Here is a 24,617-nt window from a genome sequence, read left to right on the forward strand (position 1 = left end):
AAAATCTACAAAAAAAAAAAAAACCCACAAACAAATTAGCACAGGAGAGTAGGAAAAACAAAGAAATTGTCAGCACCACAAAAAAAGCACTACAAAATAACAGCAATAAAAGTACCTATCAATAATTAAAGAAAAAAAAATTTTTTTTTTTTTTAATTATAGCAAATGTAAATGGCCAAAATGCACCCATAAAGAGACAGAGGATGACAGAATGGATAAAAAAACAAGAGTCATCAATATGCCGTCCACAAGAGACATACCTTTAGAAACAAAGATATAAATTTATTAAAAATCAAAGGACATAAAAAACATTATCAAGAAGCAGCTACCAAAAAAGAGTAAGAGTGGCAATACTAATCTCAGATAAAATAGACTTTAAAACAAAATCTGCCATAAAACACAAAGGGGGACACTATATAATGATTAAAGGGATGCTCTATTATGAAGGCTTAACCATAATAAACATCTGCACACCCAATGACAGGGCTTCAAAATACATAAAGCAAACTCTAACAGCACTGAAAAGAGAAACTGACAGTTTCACTATAACAGTAGGAGACTTCAACACACCACCCTTGGTAAAGGACAGAGCATCTAGAAAGAAACTCAACAAAGATACAGAAGATCTAAAGGCCACAATCAGGCAACTTGAACTCAGAGACATATATAGAACACTCTGCTCAACAGCTTCAAAATACACATTCTTTCCCAAGGCACATGGAATGTTTTCCAGAATAAACCACATCTTAGGCCACAAAGCAACCATCAACAAAATCCAAAACACTGAGATAATACAAAGTGTCTTCTCTGACGACAATGCCATCAAGGTAGAAATTAACAACAGGAAGAGCAAGGAAAAAAAGTCAATTACATGGAAACTGAATAACATCCCATTTAAAAACAACTGGGTAATAGAAGAAAACAGAGATGGAATCACAAAATTCCTAGAATCAAAAGAAAATGAAAATACATCATACTAAAACATTTGGGACACAGCAAAAGCAGTCCTCAGAGGTAATTTAGAGCAATCGATGCACACATTAAAAAAAAAAAGAAAGGGACAAAATCAAAGCATTAGCTACACAATTTGAATGAATAGAAAGAGAATAGGCAAAAAAGTCCACAGCCACCAGAAGAAAGCAAATAATAAAGATCAGAGCAGAAATAAATAAAATGCAGCATAGAATTAAAAATATATATATATTAGAATCAACGAACCAAAAGTTGGTTCTTTGAAAAGATCAAAAAAATCGAGAAACCACTGGACAAACTGACAAATGAGAAACAGGAAAGGATGCAAATAACCCAAATAAGAAATAAAATGGGGGACATTACTACAGACCCAACTGAAATAAAAAAGGATCATAACAGAGTTTTATGAAAAACTATACTCCAATAAATTTGAAAACCTAGAGGAAATGGACGAATTTCTAGAGACACTGTACCTACTCAAACTAACACAAAATGATGCTGAAAATCGGAACAGACCCATAACAAGAGAAGGGGTTGAAAAGGTAATCAAAAAAACTCCACGCCCCCCCCCCCAAAAAAAAAATAAAGCTCTGGACCAGATGGCTTCACTGGAGAATTCTACCAAACATTCAGAGAAGAGCTTACACCAGTACTACTTAAACTATTTCAGAACATAGAAAAGGAAGTGATACTTCTGAATTCAATCTATGAAGCCAGCATAACCCTGATACCTAAACCAGGCAAAAAAAAAAGATACCACAAAAAAAGAAAATTACAAACCAATATCTCTCATGAATATAGATGCAAAAGTTCTCAACAAAGTTCTAGCCAACAGAATTCAGCATCATACCAAAAAAATAATACACCATGACCAAGTAGGATTCATACCAGGTATGCAAGGATGTATCAACATTAGAAAATCAATCAGTGTAATTCACCACATAAATAAAAGGAAAGAAAATAATCATATGATCATCTCAATGATGCAGAAAAGCTATTCGACAAAGTCCAACACTCATTCCTGAAAAACTCTCAATAAAATAGGTATAGAAGGGAAATTTCTTGACATAATAAAGGGCATATATTCAAAACCAATGGCCAACATCATTCCTAATGGAGAGAAGTAGAAAACATTCCCCTTGAGAACAGGAACAAGACAAGGATGCCCTTTATCACCACTCCTACTTAACACTGTGCTGGAGGACCTAACTAGAGCAATAAGGCAAGAAACAGAAATAAAGTGCAACCAAAGTGGTAATGAAGAAGTTAAACTGTCCCTATTTGCAGATGATATGACACTATATATAGAAAACCCAAAAAACTCCACAAGAAAACTACTGAAAGTAATAGAAAGATTCAGCAGAGAAGCAGGATACAAGATAAACATTCAAAAATCAGTTGGATTCTTATACACCAAAAAAAAAAGAATGATGAAAAGGAAATTAGGAAAAAAATAATATAATAACCCCTAAAAAAATAAAATACTTGGGAAAAAATCAAGCCAGGGATGAAAAAGACCTATACAAAGAAAAACACAAAACACTACTGCAAGAAACCAAAAGAGATCTACATAAATGGAAAAATATACCATGTTCATGGATAAGTAGACTCAACTTTGTGAAAATGACAGTTCAACCCAAAGCAATTTACAAATGCAATGCAATACCAATCCAAATACCAACAACATTCTTTAAAGAGATGGAAAAACTTATCATTAACTTTATATGGAAAGGAAAGAATCCCTGGATAAGTAAAGCACTATTAAAGAAGAATAAAGTAGGAGGATTCATACTACCTGACCTCAGAACCTGCTATATAGCTATGGTAGTCAAAACAGCCTTGTACTAGTACAAGATTGACAGATACATCAGCCAATGGAACAGAATTGAGAATCCAAATGTAAATCCATCTACCTATAGTCACCTGATTTTGGCCAAGGGCCCAAAGTCCATCAAATGAGGAAAAGGTAGTCTTTTTAACAAATGGTGCTGGCAAAACCGGGTGTCCACCTGCAAAAAAATAAAACAGGACCAATGCCTCATATCATATACAAAAACTAATTCAAAGTGGATCAAAGACCTAAATATAAAGCCAAAAACTATGAAGTTCATAGAAGAAAAAATAGGATCAACATTAGAGGCCCTAATACATGGCATTAACAGGATATAAACCACAATCAACAACACACAAGTGCCACAGAATAAGCTAGATAACTGGATCTTCTAAAAATTAAATATACACTCATCAAGAGAATTCACCAAAAGAGTAAAAAGAGAACCTACAGACTGGGAAAAAATTTTTGCTTATTACAAATCAGACAAAAGTCTAATCTCTAAAATCTACAAGAAAATCCAACACCTCTACAGCAAAAAGACAAATAATCCAACTAAAAAATGGGCAAAGAAATGAACAGACACTTCATCAAAGAAGACATTCGAGCGGCCAACAAACACATGAGGAAATGCTCACTATCTCTAGCCATCAGAGGAATGCAAATCAAAACCACAATGAGATACCATCTCACCCTGGCATTACTGGCATGAACCAACAGAAAATAACAAACGTTGGAGAGGCAGCGGGGACTCTTATGCACTGCCGGTGGGAATGCAAAATGATGCAACCATTTTGGAAAACGATATAGCACTTCCTTAGAAAGCTAGAAATAGAAATACCATAACCCAAACCCAGTGCCGTCGAGTCGATTCCGACTCATAGCAACCCTATAGGACACAGTAGAAATACCATATGATCCAGCAATTCCACTCCTAGGAATATAACCTTTAGAAATAAGAGTCATCACACGAATAGACGTATGCACACCCATGTTCATTGCTGCATTGTTCCCAACTCCAAAAAGATGGAAGCAACCTAGATGCCCACCAACAGATGAATGGATAAACAAATTGTGGTACATGCACACAATGGAGTATTACGCAATGATAAAGAAAAACGACGAATCTGTGAAGCATCTCATAACATAGATAAAACTAGAGGGCATTATGCTGAGTGAAATAAGTCAATTACAAAAGAAAAAATATTGCATGAGACCACTACCATAAAAACTCATGAAAAGGTTTACTTACAGAAAGAAACAATCTTTGATGGTTATGAGGGATGGGAGCGGTAGAGATGGGAAAACACTTAACAGACAATAGGGAAGTGGTAACTTTGGCAAAGGGTAAGACAGCACACGATACTAGGGTAGCAACCACATCCTGTACAAGGCCAGGCCAAGGTAGCTCCACAGTCACATCCAAACGCCCTACGGGACCGAATTGCTGGGTTGAGGGCCGTGGGGATGATGGACTTCGGGAATATCAAGCTCAACTGGCATAACGTAGTTTATAAAGAATATGTTTTACATTCTACTTTGGTGAGTAGCGTCTGGGTCTTAAAAGCCTGTCAATGGCCATCTAGGATACTCCATTGGTCTCACCCCTTCGGGAGCAAGGAATAATGAAGAAAACTAAAGACACAAGAGAAAGATTAGTCCAAAGGACTAATGGACCACATTTACCACGGCTTCCACCAGACTGAGTCCAGTACAACTAGATAGTGCCTGGCTACCACCACTGACTGCTCTGACAGGGATCACAACAGTGACCTGGACAGAGCTGGAGAAAAATATAGAACAAAATTCTAACTCAAAAAGAAAGACCAGATTTGCTGGCCTGAAAGAGCCTGGAGAAACCCTGAGAGTATGGACCCTGATGCACTTTCAGCTCAGTAATGAGGTCACTCCTGAGGTTCACCCTTCAGCCAAAGATTGAACAGACCCATGGAATAAAACAAGACTAAAGGGGCACACAAGCCATGAGGCAGGGACTGGAACCCAGGAGGGATCAGGAAAGCTGGTAATAGGGAACCCAGGGTTGAGAAGGGAGAGTGTTGTCATGTCTTGGGGATGTTAACCAATGTCATACAACAGTTTGTGTACAAGCTGTTTGATAAGAAACTAGTTTGTTCTGTAAACCTTCATCTACGTTTGAATTTAAAAAAAGATAAAAAATAAAAAAATAGATAAAATAAAATCAACAACGCAATTGGTAGAAGATAAACAATAATCAAAGCATGGTATTTTTCTTCTCTAGAAAATTTTTTACAGCCTCTCTGACATCTTTGTTTCTCAGAGAGTAAATCAAAGGATTCAACATGGGGGTGACTAGGGTGTAACATAAGGAGGCCACGTTACTCATTTCAGGAAATCTGTCAGGAGTGAGATACATAAAAAAGACAGCGGGGGGCGGAGCCAAGATGGCGGACTAGGCAGACGTTACCTCGGATCCCTCTTACAACAAAGACACAGAAAAACAAGTGAATCGATCACATACATAACAATCTACGAACCCTGAACAACAAACACGGATTTAGAGACGGAGAACGAACTAATACGGGGAAGCAGCGATAGTTTCCAGAGCCTGGAGCCAGCGTACCAGTCAGGTACGGCACAAGCACAGAGACCTGCTCCACCCCCCTGAACTAACCCCAGGAGGGGGACCAGCCGGTTCCACGGGCGGCGTGGGACGCAGCCGGTAGGAGAAGTCCCCGGGAGGCAGTGACTGATCTTGGAGCAGAAAGAGCAGCATCCGAGCCGGGGAACCGTCCCGCAGGGATTTGGACTGCTCGCAGGTACGCCATAAACACGGAGAGTTGCTCCACCCCCTGAACTAACCCCGGGAAGGGGACCAGCCGGATTGCGCAGGCGGCGTGGGACGCAGCCGGTAGGAGAAGTCCCCGGGAGGCAACGACTGGTATTGGAGTGGGGAGAACAGCGTTCCAGCCGGGACACTTGGTCGCGGCACAAGCACGCGGAGCTACTCCACCCATCTGAACTAACCCCGGGAGGGGGCCCACCTGGTTCACGGAGGCGGCACGGCCACGCGGCTGGAGGGACGAGAAGTCCCCGGGAGGCAGCGACTGATTTTGGAGTTGAGAGTGCACCGTCCCAGTAGGGGAGCCTTGACGCTGGGCGTGGGGCTGGAAGCGGAGGATCTGACCGTGACTCCAGTGGGCCAGACCCCCTGGGGGCAATCTCCACACAGCCAGCACACATAGGCGACGCGCCCGCAGGAATCTCAGATATAACAGTCATTCCAAGCAAGACAAGCAACTCTGGCTATATTCTGAGGTGCTACTCTCCTATCTCTCTGTTCCCTCCCCCACCCTCCCCAGGCGGCTTCATTAACATCTGAATAGCCTGAGCCAGAGGGAGAACTCTGATAGGGATCTGACTGCAGTTTTTTTTTAGCGGATTTTCTGGAAAAACTAGTTTCCCAGTGATGGCTCGGAGACAACAATCCATATCAAACCACTTAAAGAAGCAGACCGTGACAGCTTCTCCAACCCCCCAAACAAAAGAATCAAAATCTTTCCCAAATGAAGATACAATTTTGGAATTATCAGATACAGAATATAAAAAACTAATTTACAGAATGCTTAATGATATCACAAATGAAATTAGGATATCTGCAGAAAAAGCCAAGGAACACACTGATAAAACTGTTGAAGAACTCAAAAAGATTATTCAAGAACATACTGGAAAAATTAATAAGTTGCAAGAATCCACAGAGAGACAACATGTAGAAATCCAAAAGATTAACAATAAAATAACAGAATTAGACAACACACTAGGAAGTCAGAGGAGCAGACTCGAGCAATTAGAATGCAGACTGGGACATCTGGAGGACCAGGGAATCAACACCAACATAGCTGAAAAAAAATCAGATAAAAGAATTAAAAAAAATGAAGAAACCCTAAGAATTATGTGGGACTCTATCAAGAAGGATAACCTGCGGGTGATTGGAGTCCCAGAACAGGGAGGGGGGACAGAAAACACAGAGAAAATAGTTGAAGAACTTCTGACAGAAAACTTCCCTGACATCATGAAAGACGAAAGGATATCTATCCAAGATGCTCATCGAACCCCATTTAAGATTGATCCAAAAAGAAAAACACCAAGACATATTATCATCAAACTCACCAAAACCAAAGATAAACAGAAAATTTTAAAAGCAGCCAGGGAGAAAAGAAAGGTTTCCTTCAAGGGAGAATCAATAAGAATATGTTCCGACTACTCAGCAGAAACCATGCAGGCAAGAAGGGAATGGGACGACATATACAGAACACTGAAGGAGAAAAACTGCCAACCAAGGATCATATATCCAGCAAAACTCTCTCTGAAATATGAAGGTGAAATTAAGATATTTACAGACAAACACAAGTTTAGAGAATTTGCAAAAACCAAACCAAAGCTACAAGAAATACTAAAGGATATTGTTTGGTCAGAGAACCAATAATATCAGATATCAGCACAACACAAGGTCACAAAACAGAACGTCCTGATATCAACTCAAATAGGGAAATCACAAAAACAAACAAATTAAGATTAATTAAAAAAAAAATACACATAACAGGGAATTATGGAAGTCAATAGGTAAAAGATCACAATAATCAAAAAGAGGGACTAAATACAGGAGGCATTGAACTGCCATATGGAGAGTGATATAAGGCGATATAGAACAATACAAGTTAGGTTTTTACTTAGAAAAATAGGGATATATAATGAGGTAACCACAAAAAGGCATAACAACTCTATAACTCAAGACAAAAACCAAGAAAAACGTAACGACTCAACTAACATAAAGTCAAACACTATGAAAATGAGGATCTCACAATTTACTAAGAAAAACGCCTCAGCACAAAAAAGTGTGTGGAAAAATGAAATTGTCAACAACACACATAAAAAGGCATCAAAATGACAGCACTAAAAACTTATTTATCTATAATTACCCTGAATGTAAATGGACTAAATGCACCAATAAAGAGACAGAGAGTCACAGACTGGATAAAGAAACACGATCCATCTATATGCTGCCTACAAGAGACACACCTTAGACTTAGAGACACAAACAAACTAAAACTCAAAGGATGGAAAAAAGTATATCAAGCAAACAATAAGCAAAAAAGAAGAGGAGTAGCAATATTAATTTCTGACAAAATAGACTTTAGACTTAAATCCACCACAAAGGATAAAGAAGGACACTATATAATGATAAAAGGGACAATTGATCAGGAAGACATAACCATATTAAATATTTACGCACCCAATGACAGGGCTGCAAGATACATAAATCAAATTTTAACAGAACTGAAAAGCGAGATAGATACCTCCACAATTATACTAGGAGACTTCAACACACCACTTTCGGAGAAGGACAGGACATCCAGTAAGAAGCTAAACAGAGACACGGAAGATCTAATTACAACAATCAACCAACTTGACCTCATTGACTTATACAGAACTCTCCACCCAACTGCTGCAAAATATACTTTTTTTTCCAGCGCACATGGAACATTCTCTAGAATAGACCACATATTAGGTCATAAAACAAACCTTTGCAGAGTCCAAAACATCGAAATATTACAGAGCATCTTCTCAGACCACAAGGCAATAAAACTAGAGATCAATAACAGAAAAACTAGGGAAAAGAAATCAAATACTTGGAAAATGAACAATACCCTCCTGAAAAAAGACTGGGTTATAGAAGACATCAAGGAGGGAATAAGGAAATTCATAGAAAGCAACGAGAATGAAAATACTTCCTATCAAAACCTCTGGGACACAGCAAAAGCAGTGCTCAGAGGCCAATTTATATCAATAAATGCACACATACAAAAAGAAGAAAGAGCCAAAATCAGAGAACTGTCCCTACAACTTGAACAAATAGAAAGTGAGCAACAAAAGAATCCATCAGGCTCCAGAAGAAAACAAATAATAAAAATTAGAGCTGAACTAAATGAATTAGAGAACAGAAAAACAATCGAAAGAATTAACAAAGCCAAAAGCTGGTTCTTTGAAAAAATTAACAAAATTGATAAACCATTGGCTAGACTGACTAAAGAAATACAGGAAAGGAAACAAATAACCCGAATAAGAAATGAGAAGGACCACATCACAACAGAACCAAATGAAATTAAAAGAATCATTTCAGATTATTATGAAAAATTGTACTCTAACAAATTTGAAAACCTAGAAGAAATGGATGAATTCCTGGAAAAACACTACCTACCTAAACTAACACATTCAGAAGTAGAACAACTAAATAGACCCATAACAAAAAAAGAGATTGAAACGGTAATCAAAAACTCCCAACAAAAAAAAGTCCTGGCCCGGACGGCTTCACTGCAGAGTTCTACCAAATTTTCAGAGAAGAATTAACACCACTACTACTAAAGGTATTCCAAAGCATAGAAAATGACGGAATACTACCCAACTCATTCTATGAAGCCACCATCTCCCTGATACCAAAACCAGGTAAAGACATTACAAAAAAAGAAAATTATAGACCTATATCCCTCATGAACATTGATGCAAAAATCCTCAACAAAATTCTAGCCAATAGAATCCAACGACACATCAAAAAAATAATTCACCATGATCAAGTGGGATTTATACCAGGTATGCAAGGCTGGTTTAATATCAGAAAAACCATTAATGTAATCCATCACATAAATAAAACAAAAGACAAAAACCACATGATCTTATCAATTGATGCAGAAAAGGCATTTGACAAAGTCCAACACCCATTCATGATAAAAACTCTTACCAAAATAGGAATTGAAGGAAAATTCCTCAACATAATAAAGGGCATCTATGCAAAGCCAACAGCCAATATCACTCTAAATGGAGAGAACCTGAAAGCATTTCCCTTGAGAACGGGAACCAGACAAGGATGCCCTTTATCACCACTCTTATTCAACATCGTGTTGGAAGTCTTAGCCAGGGCAATCAGGCTAGACAAAGAAATAAAAGGTATCCGGATTGGCAAGGAAGAAGTAAAGTTATCACTATTTGCAGATGACATGATTATATACACAGAAAACCCTAAGGAATCCTCCAGAAAACTACTGAAACTAATAGAAGAGTTTGGCAGAGTCTCAGGTTATAAAATAAACATACAAAAATCACTTGGATTCCTCTACATCAACAAAAAGAACACCGAAGAGGAAATAACCAAATCAATACCATTCACAGTAGCCCCCAAGAAGATAAGATACTTAGGAATAAATCTTACCAAGGATGTAAAAGACCTATACAAAGAAAACTACAAAGCTCTACTACAAGAAATTCAAAAGGACATACTTAAGTGGAAAAACATACCTTGCTCATGGATAGGAAGACTTAACATAGTAAAAATGTCTATTCTACCCAAAGCCATCTATACATTTAACGCACTTCCGATCCAAATTCCAATGTCATATTTTAAGGGGATAGAGAAACAAATCACCAATTTCATATGGAAGGGAAAGAAGCCTCGGATAAGCAAAGCACTACTGAAAAAGAAGAAGAAAGTGGGAGGCCTCACCTTACCTGACTTCAGAACCTATTATACAGCCACAGTAGTCAAAACAGCCTGGTATTGGTACAACAACAGACACATAGACCAATGGAACAGAATTGAGAACCCAGACATAGATCCATCCACGTATGAGCAGCTGATATTTGACAAAGGACCAGTGTCAATTAACTGGGGAAAAGACAGCCTTTTTAACAAATGGTGCTGGCATAACTGGATATCCATTTGCAAAAAAATGAAACAGGACCCATACCTCACACCATGCACAAAAACTAACTCCAAGTGGATCAAAGACCTAAACATAAAGACTAAAACGATAAAGATCACGGAAGAAAAAATTGGGACAACCCTAGGAGCCCTAATACAAGGTATAAACAGAATACAAAACATTACCAAAAATGATGAAGAGAAACCCGATAACTGGGAGCTCCTAAAAATCAAACACCTATGCTCATCTAAAGACTTCACCAAAAGAGTAAAAAGACCACCTACAGATTGGGAAAGAATTTTCAGCTATGACATCTCCGACCAGCGCCTGATCTCTAAAATCTACATGATTCTGTCAAAACTCAACCACAAAAAGACAAACAACCCAATCAAGAAGTGGGCAAAGGATATGAACACACATTTCTCTAAAGAAGATATTCAGGCAGCCAACAGATACATGAGAAAATGCTCTCGATCATTAGCCATTAGAGAAATGCAAATTAAAACTACGATGAGATTCCATCTCACACCAGCAAGGCTGGCATTAATCCAAAAAACACAAAATAATAAATGTTGGAGAGGCTGCGGAGAGATTGGAACTCTCATACACTGCTGGTGGGAATGTAAAATGGTACAACCACTTTGGAAATCTATCTGGCGTTATCTTAAACAGTTAGAAATAGAACTACCATACAACCCAGAAATCCCACTCCTAGGAATATACCCTAGAGATACAAGAGCCTTCATACAAACAGATATATGCACACCCATGTTTATTGCAGCTCTGTTTACAATAGCAAAAAGTTGGAAGCAACCAAGGTGTCCATCAACGGATGAATGGTTAAATAAATTGTGGTATATTCACACAATGGAATACTACGCATCGATAAAGAACAGTGACGAATCTCTGAAACATTTCATAACATGGAGGAACCTGGAAGGCATTATGCTGAGCGAAATGAGTCAGAGGCAAAAGGACAAATATTGTATAAGACCACTATTATAAGATCTTGAGAAACAGTAAACCTGAGAAGAACACATACTTTTGTGGTTACGAGGGGGGGAGGGAGGGAGGGTGGGAGAGGGTTTTTTTATTGATTAATCAGTAGATAAGAACTGCTTTAGGTGAAGGGAAAGACAACACTCAATACATGGAAGGTCAGCTCAATTGGACTGGACCAAAAGCAAAGAAGTTTCCGGGATAAAATGAATGCTTCAAAGGTCAGCGGAGCAAGCGCGGGGGTCTGGGGAGCATGGTTTGCGGGGACTTCTAAGTCAATTGGCAAAATAATTCTATTATGAAATCATTCTGCATCCCACTTTGAAATGTGGCGTCTCGGGTCTTAAATGCTAACAAGCAGCCATCTAAGATGCAGCAATTGGTCTCAACCCACCTGGAGCAAAGAAAGATGAAGAACACCAAGCCCACATGACAACTAAGAGCCCAAGAGACAGAAAGGGCCGCATGAACCAGAGACCTACATCATCCTGAGACCAGAAGAACTAGTTGGTGCCCGGCCACAACTGATGACTGCCCTGACAGGGAGCTCAGCAGAGGACCCCTGAGGGAGCAGGAGATCAGTGGGATGCAGACCCCAAATTCTCATAAGAAGACCAAACTTAATGGTCTGACTGAGACTGGAGGAATCCCGGCGGCCATGCTCCCCAGACCTTCAGTTGACACAGGACAGGAACCATCCCCGAAGACAACTCATCAGAAATGAAAGGGACTGGTCAGCGGGTGGGAGAGAGATGCTGATGAAGAGTGAGCTAATTATATCAGGTGGACACTTGAGATTGTGTTGGCAACTCTTGTCTGGAGGGGAGATGGGAGGATAGAGAGAGAGGGAAGCCGGCAAAATTGTCAAGAAAGGAGAGACTGAAAGGGCTGACTCAAGACGGGGAGAGTAAGTGGGAGTAGGGAGTGAGATGTATGTAAACTTATATGTGACAGACTGATTGGATTTGTAAACGTTCACTTGAAGCTTAATAAAAGTTATTATAAAAAAAAAAAAAAAAAAAAAGACAGCACCATACAGCACACTCACGACTCTCAGGTGGGAGCTACAAGTGGAGAAGGTGTTCTTACATCCCTCGGTGGAGCGTATCTTGAGAACTGTAGTCACAATATACATGTAAGAAACAATAATGACTCTGATGGTAGGCAAGATGATGATGGTACAAACAGAAAAAGACACCACTTTATAGAAAAAGAGATCAGAACATGAAATCCTCTGAAGTGGGTGAATATCACAGTAGAAATGGTCAGTGGCCCGAGAAGCACAAAAGGATAAGGTGAATGTCATGCTGGTCTGAAGAACTGAACTGATGCAGCCACAGAAATAGGAACCAGCCACCAAATGAGTGCAGAGACCTGTTGACATCTGAATAGAGTAGAGGAGTGGATTGCAGATGGCAATGAAGCGGTCATAAGCCATGGCTGCCAGGAGAAATCCCTCAGTCACAATAAAGAGGGCAAAGAGAAAGAACTGAGTCACACAGGCTGCAAATCAAATGGACTTGCTCTCGGACCAGAAGTAGATCAGGGCCTTGGGCACAATCACAGATGAATAGAAGAGATCAATGAAGGAGAGGTTGCCTAGGAAGAAATACATTGGTGTGTTCAGCCGGGGATCAGTCATGATAATGGCCATCATCCCAACATTCACTAGAAGAATTACAGCATATACGAGCAGAAATAGCAGGCAAAGGAGAATACGCAGGTCTGGGCTGACTCTGAAGCCAACAAGAATAAAGTCAGTAACTTCGGAATGATTCCTCCTTTCTCTGGTGCTGAGAGGCACCATGCAAAATAAAGGAAGGAATGCTTTGATTTGACCCTAGTGTTACACTTAATTCTTTAGTGTTAGAATTTAAAGCTACTTTGTAATAATTCTTAATTTTAGCCTTAGAACAGAGATACTGTGACATAAATGGAAGCCAGTTACAATTGATAATGAATTCAAAGGTTAGTTTCATTTCCTAATTCCAGCAATTGGTGGAATTAACTCTTTTGTCTCTGTTCGAGTGCAAAGTCTTCCCACCGCAATGCATTTCACATTTACAAGTACCACTTCTCTATGTATTTCCACCCATGATTTACACAATAACTTCAATATCATGAAACGGTTGTTGAAAGTGAGCAAATATAACTGACATTTTCTAAACAATTTATATAGTCTCAGTTTGGAGATAGAGGGGGCTTCATTGGCCAAAGTGAGGAATAATTCAGTACCAATGAATACGAAGAATGTGAATGAATTGAAAAATCACCTAGGAGATGCAATTACTTTTTGTGGGTCACAGGTACTATATACCCTCTAGGAGAAAAGTTGTGCACATCAAAACACAAAAATAATTTTCCTGCCCTTACCAGGATTTCTCTTCTAGATGGACTCACAAAGCCCTAGCATAAACAAAAAATTTCTGCATTTCCTGAGCCCAAGGCTTACAGTTCTTGGAGAAGAAGACCACACACAGTTTAGCTAGAGGACATATTTTAGAAATGGACACAGAACAAAAAGATACACATGAGGAAATCCTTGAAAGCGTATTTGTTTATCTTCCAAAATACCTTTCATGGGCATCGTTAATTCATTCACCACACAGCTCAATTAGACTTTGAACTCCTTGTATGAACAATATGGCCTACCCTTTCTCTCGCCTCAGGCCTTTATATGCATAATTTTCTCTAAGCAAGAATTAAATACCAAACATTTATGCAGTATTTATTATATGCCAGGCCCTTTTCTAAGTAACTTACAGAATCTATACAATAATAATATGAGAGAGGTCTTATGATGTTCCCTAGTGTACAGATGAGAAAACTGAGGCACAAATATATGAAGAAGACTGCTGAATGTCAACTGCTAATGTCAGAAGCAGAATCTGAAGCCAGGAAACCTCCAGAATCCAGCTCTTTATTACTATACTACACCACATTTTGATAAGGGGCACTTCTAGTGTCCTTACCTGACTTACTATAGAGGTGAGCTGAAGTTTCACATCTTCAGAATAAGCTACCTAATTCTCCAGTCTTCACCAAAACATCTTTGTATACATCATGCTTCCAAGGTTATAGCTGTCATCAGAGTATTTCAATACTCTTTCAATACAAACAAGTAGTCCATTTATGATCTATTATTTTAAAAGGTACTTTTACCTCGTATCCTCTTGTAACTTCTTAGATTCAGTTAAAAGTGAAGAATTGCAATGTTTTCCTCCCTAGACAATAATTTTCTTAAGATCAAAATTCAGCTTGGTTTCTGTATATCGTCAGCATCAGCATAACGTTCTGTGTCTGACAATTGTAATTAATCAGTACATATTTATTATACAGGTAATATGGAATGATAACTGAGCATGAAGATTCATAGAAAAACTTGAGGGCTCTGTAATAGTTCCAGGGTTAGTACTGGGTTCAGTGTAAACAGACCTAAGTCTCAGTTTGCTTCTCTCACTTTCTGACTGGGACCTTTGACCAGTTACTCATGCTGTCTATGTCATCCTCATATACAAAGTGGGGATAAAAATAATATAACCCTCAAAGGTTTCTTGGGGATATAAAAAGAGATAATGTATGTAAATCAGTTAGCATCATTTTTGGCAGAGAAAGTACTCAACAAATGTGAGTTATTCTTTTTATTTTTTATTATACCTTACCTTCTCAATCTCACAATTCACGCCAAAATAATTGGTGCTAATGAGGTTTATATTAATAATATATAAAGGTGCTTTTGGATTAACCATTTGAAGCTGAAGGAATGAATCAAAGAAATTGTAACAAGCTTAAAAAGAAAAAAACTGAAGTACAATATTTTGCCTAAGGGAGAAGATGGCAGAGAAAAATGGCATTTTGTGTTGTTATTCAAGAATATATTAATGTTGAAAATAAAATATTTACCAGCCCCATGAAAAATTAAATATGCAAATAATTTATTGTCAACAGAATTTTAATTAGGTGCTACTTAGTGTCTGGAGAGTTGTGAGGTAGTTAAGCAGTGAAAACACAGCCTGTAATAGTCATGAAATATTATTTTTAATAAGACATTGTATTTATTAACCTTAGGAGCAAAAATACAGATTATTGTAAGATTTACTCCTAATAAACTAAGCAAACTTTAATAGGTTTATGACTGAAAACATTCACACATTAAAAAGATAACACTTCCTACAGCAGCCAACAAGCAAGCGGTCAGTCCATTTATGACTTAGTATTTGTCAAAAATGCACGTGTTTTAAAAGTTACTTTTACCTTGTATCCTCTGGTAATTTGTCAGATCCAGTTAAAAGTGAAGAATTCCAATGTTTTCCTCTTGTTATTGTTTTCACTCTGGGAATGGTAAACATAAAGTTAATCAATGACTGTGCCACAACCTCAAGTGCTGAAAATCAACTCTTTGAGATAAAATGAACTACAAAAAAATTCCCAAATACATGTTCATTATCCCAGTTTTATATTCTTCCCATATAGGACTGGAATTTGTTTTCCTCGTTGCTCTATTTAAATTATTGGCCTTTCCTTTAATAGTTTGTTCCATGAAAAATGCTATAGGTCTTTTTAGAAGAGAGATGAAGTGAACTTTCCAAATTATGCTCTGCCATACTGAAGTAATTCCAGAAATTATATTCTGTAGTCATGCGAAGTAAACCTGAGGAATCAATCGGCAGGATATTCTCTCGCCTCCATTTCTGGATGCTTATACTCTTTCAACGAAGAAACAAAGATTGCCATGGATATGTAAGAAAAGTAGAGGCGCTGAGCCAAAGGTAATGCTGACAGTCTGCCAAAACATCTGCAGCAGTTATCCACAATGGATTTGATTGGACATAGCAGTGCAACATTTTCAAATAATTGCAGCATTGAGGCTTCCCTCATCTTCTGGGAAAGAAGGAAGTTTAAGTCAGTTATTAAGACATCTAGACCTAGGCTCCATGAGGACCACAGAGGCTCTAGATTAAAACATAACAATAGAGTCTAGTAGAAGTCAAAGTGCATACGAAGAGTTTTATGGGTCCCTGTTTGTGGGGATCCTTTGGGAGGACAAAAGAGATCTGTCAATTTTGATTTCTTCACTGAAAAAGAAGCATTTTAAATGTATTATTAGAGCAAAGTTTTGCTTGGCAAAAGAAACAGATAGGAAATATTGTACTTCAGAATAAATTTCTATTCGTTTGGTCTTAGCAGTAATCTTAATGCCTTGAAATGTACCTAGCAGGGTGACTCAAACCTTTTATGAGGATCTGAGCTTTGTGTTCTTGTCTCTGATGGAGTACTCTAGTTGCTCATTAAGATTTACCATCAGACATGACAGTACTAGAAGGCATTCTGAAAAATTCCCTGGGTTACGGCTGTACTCCTCCTTCTCTCCTTATTAACACTTTCCTTGGCTAATCAGAATCTGTCACTCAAAAGAATACAAAGCATCCATTGTACCTCTTGGTTCAATGAAAAGAAGAATCCACAAGTGTCCAGAAGAGAGTCTCAATTTGTAGTGTATTTTAGAAATTGATTGTCCCTTTGTAAAACTATTCCTCTTTTGAGTAGAAATTATCAGAGTCCAAAGACCTATGGGTAGAAAAAAAAAAAAAGGTACAAGGAGTTTAGTAGATTTTAAAGTGACATTCCCAATTTTACCCCTAGCACTTAGACTTGCAGTCTGGTTATCGGAGAAATAACCTCATACGTTGGTTCCTAATACAGAACACAGATCACATGTGGATGACAGTGACCCAGCCTCTCATGACATTGACATCAACACTTGATCCAAGAACTGATTCTTCAGTGAGCGATTACGCCACTCCAGTAATGCATCAGATTCTCTTTGATTAGTTGCATGAACAGTCTATCGAATTTCATGGGTATGAGTTCATCGCCTTCCTATTCTTGTAAAATGAGTACCTTGCTACAGTGCAATAGCGTAATATAGCATGACAGTGATTAAAACGTTTGTTTATTCCATATCAGGCAGTATTAACTGAAGCAACTTGAACAGAAAATGCAACATCTATATACTTAGAGCAGTGTCCACACAAATTGCTCTTCCCCCTCATGGAAAAGTTCCAATGAGATTCGCCTGAAAATTGTTAGCTGGCTGGTAGTTCATTCCATTGATGAATTAATTGAATGGGAAGTGAAGTGAATGGGAAAGAGACTAGAAGATAACAGGTCATCACCTTCACCAGATTATTGAGAATGTAATTTTCAAAGCATTCATATGGGAAACTAATATTCCCCATTTTTCTAACCACTTAGGTCCATCCATAAAGAAACCACTTTGTCAATAATCCTCCAAACTTGTTGCTTCCCAAGCTCCTGGTGATTCGGTTAAATCATCAGCCACTGCTCAAACGTCATTGTAGGTGAACATCTCCGTCGTACTTCCAGGCAAACTGACCAAGATACACAGCTTGAAATTATGTGCGCTAAGGATACTTTCATTACAGGAAACAGCCTAAAGTTGGAACAGTAAGCTATATTGTCCATTTCCTTCTAATGCCCATATTCAACGCTGCAGCATCTATAAACCGGGCTGCATTTAATTTTTTCCTCAGAATCTCTGAATACAGAATGTTTCATGCTAATAGGTATAGGCTGAGATACAGATACACTGGAATATAAATCATTACTCATAAAACTTCAGCCAGTTATCATATACACCATTTGCCCTTAATAACAATTCTGTCAAACCCAAGTATATGCCTGAAGGATTATATACCATATGTTCACCTTAACACAGTCATTTGTATCCATAGTAAAGAATACACGGCCCAAGTTAGGAGCTTTTGATCAAAAGATAACTTGCAGGAAATTTGCTTTTCTAGAAACCTCAGAAGACAGTGCTGTGATTTTTCCAATCAGGGTTTGTAATAGTTTCCACAGAACATCTGATAGTCCATAAAGACTCGAAGCATCCCTGGATATTCTTATTCATGAGTTCAAAGAAGCAACACTTCTCTTCCTGAAGAAGCTGAACCAGCTGAAGAACACTGTCATTTTATGGCCCATGGAAAGTTGGGTGCTTCTTTGAGGGGTGGGGCCATATCGGGGACTCAGTGTTGGTCTCTGCTGCTGGCAGATTGGGCACTTGGCAGTGGCTGTCACCAAGTCTGCGTTGATGAGTAGAAGTCTATGTTGCTGGGCCCATGCATAACCTCCATCCCTGCCATCATGGCCGCTTTGTTCATGAGCAATGATGGGAGTACCTGGGAAAGGAGAATGAGTGGTTTCCACAAAACACGTCATTCTACCCACTTGATTGTTAAAGTCTTCGTCTGCTGAGGTCACTCTTTAGTGAGCATTCACATAAGGCACAAATATCTTCACTTCTTTGGCCCATTCAAAGAGGTATATCCACATACTACTTCCCCATAAATCCTTATCTCCAGTTTCCCAATCGTGCCCTTCCAAGTCCTTGACAATCCAGCTAAAACCACTGGCCACAGCCCATGGATCAGTATACATACAATCGCACATCTGGCCATTTCTCCTTCCAAGCAAAGTGAACACCCAGGTGCACAGCTCAAAGTTCTGCCCATTGGGAGGATTTCCCTTCCCCATTGTTCTTCAGGGAGGTCCCAGCAAGGGGCTATAGTGCTGCTGCTCTCCATTTTCAACGAGTGCCTCCATATTGTGCAGAACCATCTGTAACCAAGGCATGAGTTTTCTCATCTTCAGTCACCTGACCATAAAGAGCTCCCATGAGGCCACAGGTGCAGACTGGGAGATGAAAGGTATGTGGCAGGAGTGGAGACCATGGCATCTGGGCATTTTCTCATGCAACTTACCTGTGCCTTCAGGTCCTGCTGAGGCCCGATCTTGTATATACCACTTCAATTAATGATGGAGTGCTGCTGGGCACATCCAACTTTATGACTCTGTGGGTCAGAAAACATCCAGTTCATAATGGGCAGCTCAGGCCACATGGTGACTCGGTGGCCCATGGATAAGCGTTCAGTCTCTACTAAGGCCCAGTAACAAGCCAAAAGCTGTTTCTCAAAAGGAGAGTAGTTAAATGCAGAGGATGGCAGGGATTTACTCCAAAATCCTACAGATCTGCACAGTGATTTACCAAGAGGGACCCGTCCTTCTAAACAAGGATGAAGAAAAACGCATTGGCCAGATTAATGGCTGCATACCAGGTACCAGGAGGTGTGTTAATTTGCAGTTCACTCCTGCAAGGAAACTCCTCTTCCAAACTGATTGGCTGCTCACATCAGATTACAAAATGGAGACTGATTACAAAATTTCTGCCAAACCCCTGAGAATCATGCCCTAACCAAACTGACACATAACATTAACCATCACAGTGGTGATGAAAATGTTCTGAAGTAGATACTGAGGATGGTTGAATAAGATTGTAAAAGTACATAAAGCCACTATGCTACATGCTTTAAAACTATTAAAACATTTTATTCTATGAGAAATCTACCTGTGAAAATAGTATAAAATATAAAGTATAAAGTGATCTGGAAAAATACTACGACAAAATCAAAAAAATTCCCACTCAGGTGAGTTGAAGAAAAGGTATGGTTCTGGAGCTGAAATTCCCTAGCTGTGAATGAGGAGTGGCTGTGGAGGATGTGCAGCAAATGACTCAACCTCTGGTGACCGAGGCACAGCTGGAGATGGAGGACCTGGCGCTCTATAGAGCTCTGATGTTGAACAGGAGCAGAATCGATGTCAGGAGGTGGCCTGGGAGCCATTTCTGGAGGTGGCACAGGATTCAAACCTACCCCTCCAGCTGTCTGTCCATCTGATATTGGTGACGGAATAGTTGGTGCACTATGGAGCTCCAGCGTTAGCACAGGGGCAGGATCAACATCAGCAGGTGATCCAGGGGCTGGTTCTGAAAAGGATCCACGACGTCCCTGTCCCCAGGAGGTCACAATCTGTAGGGGAGACATGAAGATGGATAAAAGAATGGAAACAAGTACATGCAAAGAGAAAAGCATATTTTATAGAGAAAATAAGGTGCTGTGAGATAAGGCTGGTGTGTGGTCCAAAAGACCTCATTACAGTGACATTTATGCGTGACCAGAATGACAGGAGGGACCAGCTCTGCACGAGTCTGGGGACAGTGTACCAGGGAGAAGACATAGCTGGTGCAGAGACTGGGAGGCAGATGTGAGTTTGTCCAGAATGGGAGTTGAAATGCAGCCAGTATGGCTAGAGGGAACTGAGGAGGAGAGGAGGCAGGAAGGAGGAGGACAGGTCCAGGATCCATGACCTGGTGGGCTGGAGGAGTCATCTCCTGCTCTGTGATAACAACACCCCCAAAACTAATGACTCACAACACAACACAGCACACAGTCTCTGTAGGCCAGGAATCCAGGCATGGCTTACCTGGTGACTGCCCCAAGTTCTCAGGACCCTGTGGTTGTGGTCTCAACTGAGTCTTGACTGGGGAGGATCTGCTCCCTACTCACTTCCATGTTATGAGCAGGACTCTGTGAGCTGTTGGTCTGGAGGGCCTCACTCCCTCTCTGTCTGTTGATCAGGACCCTCCCTCAGGTCTTTGTCACATAAGTCTCTCCATGGGCAGGCCATACATCACAGCTCCTTCCTGGGCAAAGAGAGAGAAATAAATGACAGACAGAGAGAGAGAACTGAGAAAGAGAGAGAGAATAAAAGAGAACCAAGAAACATTGCCCCAAATGGGGTCATTATGAGTTGAAATCGACTCAGTGGCACCTAACAACAACATTCTTGAGAAGCGAGTCCCTGAGTCCAATTCAAAGTGGGGGAGGATGTGGAGACCAGGAGGTAGGATTGTTGGGAGCCAATGTGCAGGCTGTTCACCCCCTACTCTGAGATGAGACACTGTCAGATTCTATATAATGGGAGTTACTGAAGGGTTTTATGCAGACGGTGACAATATCTGACGTTCATTTAATTCCAACCCCATCCTAGTGCAGATTGGGGAAATGAGACCAAGAGTGGAAGTGACTTTCCCAAGCTCACAGCACCAGAGCCCAGCCCTGTTTGGAGATGTACTCCATGCTGCTTCCCACCCCTGCTTGAAATTCTTCCATCTCTGAGTTTGTGCATTAGGTACAGGGGCAGATTATCCAATAGGCAAGGTAAGCACGGTGGTGAACACCACATCTTTGATGTGGCAAAACCCATGTGAAATTGTTCACTAAAGATTAGAAAGTAAGCACAAGTAGACCTGTGCTTACCTTGCTTACAGGGTCATCTGCCCCCCGTCAGGGACTGTATATCTGAAAAGAGGCTTTGATTATATAGGAAGGGGCTGTGGAGTTCGGAAAGGCAGGTGCCAGCCATACCTAGAAGCAGAGTACTAGATGCAATGAAAAAATATAAAAAGGTGAAAATGTTCATTACAGATGATCTGGTAAGCAGGTAAGCCATGTGCTTACCTTGCCTATTAGATAATCCACCCCTGATTAGCTACAGGTAATGCCAGCCCACGGGTTCGATAGGTGTTACCTCACATATCTCTGCTGAGGTTCCTAGGAAGAAGACGCTAGAATGACCCCTATTGTGTAGGTAGAGGCACTGGGGAGGCTCTGAAAACCACAAAGACTTGTCCAGGGTCACAAACTGGTTGAGAGGGATGAGCTTTGTCTGAACCCAGCTCTGTCTGCTCAAAGCTAGGGCCCTGGATACGCCCAGGCCTTCCCCAGGTTCTTGGGGCAGGCGAGGGCTGTGTTGGTGTCCCTGTGTACAGTTATGGAGATGGCATGGGGAGAGGTGAGCATTCAGCAGCACAGAGGGGACTTTGGGGAGGTCTTAACTGACATCAGGCCCAAGTCAGGAGGCCAGGATGTGACCTCACTTCCTTGACGACAGAGTATATAGAACTTGGAACCCTGGTGACCAGCCCCCTACCCAGCTCACTTGAGTGGGGACACTCAAACTAGGAACATATTTTCTTGTTGTCTCCCATCTTCCCTTGTATCAAAGCTTGAGAGACCGAGGAGTTCAACACTTTCAACAAGGCTGAGACATGGTCTTGTCCCCCAACCACGAAAGCTCAGGCCATTCACCAAAAAGAATCCAAAGGTAACACAGGATGGCCCAGGGCTGCCAATCCAGGCCAGGCCACCACTGTGATCCCACCTGGGCAGATCCACACCCATCCCCAAGTTCATACCATTCCCCAGGCCATGCCAGCCCTTGTCCTCATGGGGTCCCCAGTAATGGGGGCTGGGAGGAAATGTGGACAGAACTGATGAGGCAGAAAGTTGTTGGCTGAGGCAGGGTCCATCTGGGAGAGAGATGGTGGGGGTCAGGGAAGGAGGCACCATGTGATCTGGGGAGATCTGGGAGAGGAGGAGTGATAATAAGGATGATGAAAATGGTGCTGCTGCTTCAGGACTAGCACACCTGGAGGGCAACCCCTAGGTCCACCCCCACGGTCTCTCACCATACTGGGTTCATGGGGCTGAGTCTGACTGTGGCTGGGACTAATCCATCAGGTTCAGTGCCTTGGGGAGGCTGGGGGCTGGGCTGGCAAATGTGGAGGCCTCTTTCACTTTCCTGCCCTGACCACCCTGATAACACAGAACACTGGGATATAAGTCTACCCAGGGGTTCCAGTTCAGACCAGGCCTTAGGGAGGGACTCTCGGGGTCACAGGCTGAGTCAGCACTCTCACCTGGGCCTTCTCAGAGATCCAGCTCACCCTGAGTGTGGCAGTCAACGTGCAGCCCTAGCTGCTGGCATTGCCTGGGCCACTGGTGACCCTGTGCCTGCCCAGCTTCTGCCAGACCCTGCTGCAACAGTCAGAGGTTGATTTTTCTATCCGTGGACTTTGTCAGGGCTGGATGGTGCAGCCCACAGGCCGACCCATCCAGCACGTGGGAACTGGGAGCTCCTCGGAGGCACAGCGTTTGAGGGGCAGAGAGGGAAGCAGGCAGCTCGGAGGGGGTCTTGATGCCTCCCTGGCCAGTGCTGGCACTGTTTCTGCAGAACTGCCCGCAGGAGATCCCCAAAGAGAAGGAGAATGGTGTCATCTACTCGGTCTACCCCAGGAAAGGGGCCAGGAAGGGCTGGCACAGGTTCTGGGTGAGTGCGGGGGGAGGGGAGTGGCGTCCCCACCCAGGGACCCGAGACGACCAGAGGGGGCCCGGGCCCCAGAAACCACCCTGTAGATCTCAGGTCCTCCCCAGGACTTTCCGTCTCGAGGGCCCCCAGTCCCCTCCCAAAGGAATCAATCTTCGCCCTCCTCCCCACTGCTCCCCCTGCCCTGGCCAGCTACAAAGTCACTCTTCCCATATTTGTAGGAATATCAGGAACCAGTTTTTTTACTGTCCTCACTTAAGTCCATGCACCTTTTGCATGTTGCTGCTGTTTTAGTGTTTAACTTCCAACCCCAGGGCCCAGGCAGCAGTAGGCTGGACTGTCCTTCCACACCTTCTCCCAGCTTCACACATCATCACACTTAGCAGGCTTCTTTTACCCTAAAGTGCAGGGTTCAGACTATTACACACCGTTTTCTACAACCTGCAGTCTCCGGGAACACATCACATGACCCTTTCAGGTCAGGGGCTGTATCCTGACTCGCTGCAGAATGTTCCAGAAGGGAGGCCTATCCCCACAGGGACTGAGCCTCTCACTGCTGCTGGCCCTGGACTGATTCCTTCTGCTGCCCTTTCAGCAGGGCTGCAGGAACGCTTACGTGTGTCCTCATACAGTGACCCACCCAGGACAGACCCCCAGGAGTGGCATGCTGGGGAAGGATGTGCACATTTCAAGTTAGGATCACTAGAGCCAGACTCTTTCCCAAAACAGCGGTCGCAGCCCCGGGGCCGAGCAGTTTGTGATGCTAGCTGCGTCTCTGCATTGAGCCTGTCACGGTGTTATGGTTCTTTTCCATTTTGCCAGTCTGCTGTCAGGGTGGCCAATAAAACTGCAGGGTGGTTTTGAGGCATTTGTTGTCCCTGAGAAGCTGAGCCACCTCTCAATCCTTTACCAACCATTCACATTTGTCCTCCCTGAGCCATCTGGTCAGATTCTCGGTTCTCCAGGATCTCCAGGCTCTCACCCTGGGCTGGATCTGGGTGATCCATAGCTTCGGGTTCTCAAAAACCCCTTTAATGCACAGAAAGAAAAAT

The 24,617-nt window shown here is 41.4% G+C and overlaps 1 long non-coding RNA gene and 1 pseudogene across 1 annotated transcript in view; both read right to left on the reverse strand.

Moving 5' to 3' along the window:
- The window catches only part of LOC111749141 (uncharacterized), a 161,405-nt gene that overhangs the window by 92,654 nt on the left and 44,134 nt on the right, over positions 1-24,617 (reverse strand). The window contains exons 2-4 of the long non-coding RNA XR_010321095.1: positions 20,881-21,100; positions 20,271-20,426; positions 15,790-15,867 (exon numbers count right to left, since the gene is read on the reverse strand). This is a non-coding gene — a long non-coding RNA (uncharacterized LOC111749141). The remainder of the gene's footprint in view (positions 1-15,789; positions 15,868-20,270; positions 20,427-20,880; positions 21,101-24,617) is intronic.
- Positions 4,094-15,205, reverse strand: LOC135230414 (olfactory receptor 9K2-like; annotated as a pseudogene).

The sequence above is a fragment of the Loxodonta africana genome, chromosome 2 (assembly GCF_030014295.1).
Source record: "Loxodonta africana isolate mLoxAfr1 chromosome 2, mLoxAfr1.hap2, whole genome shotgun sequence".
Lineage (NCBI taxonomy): Eukaryota > Metazoa > Chordata > Mammalia > Proboscidea > Elephantidae > Loxodonta > Loxodonta africana.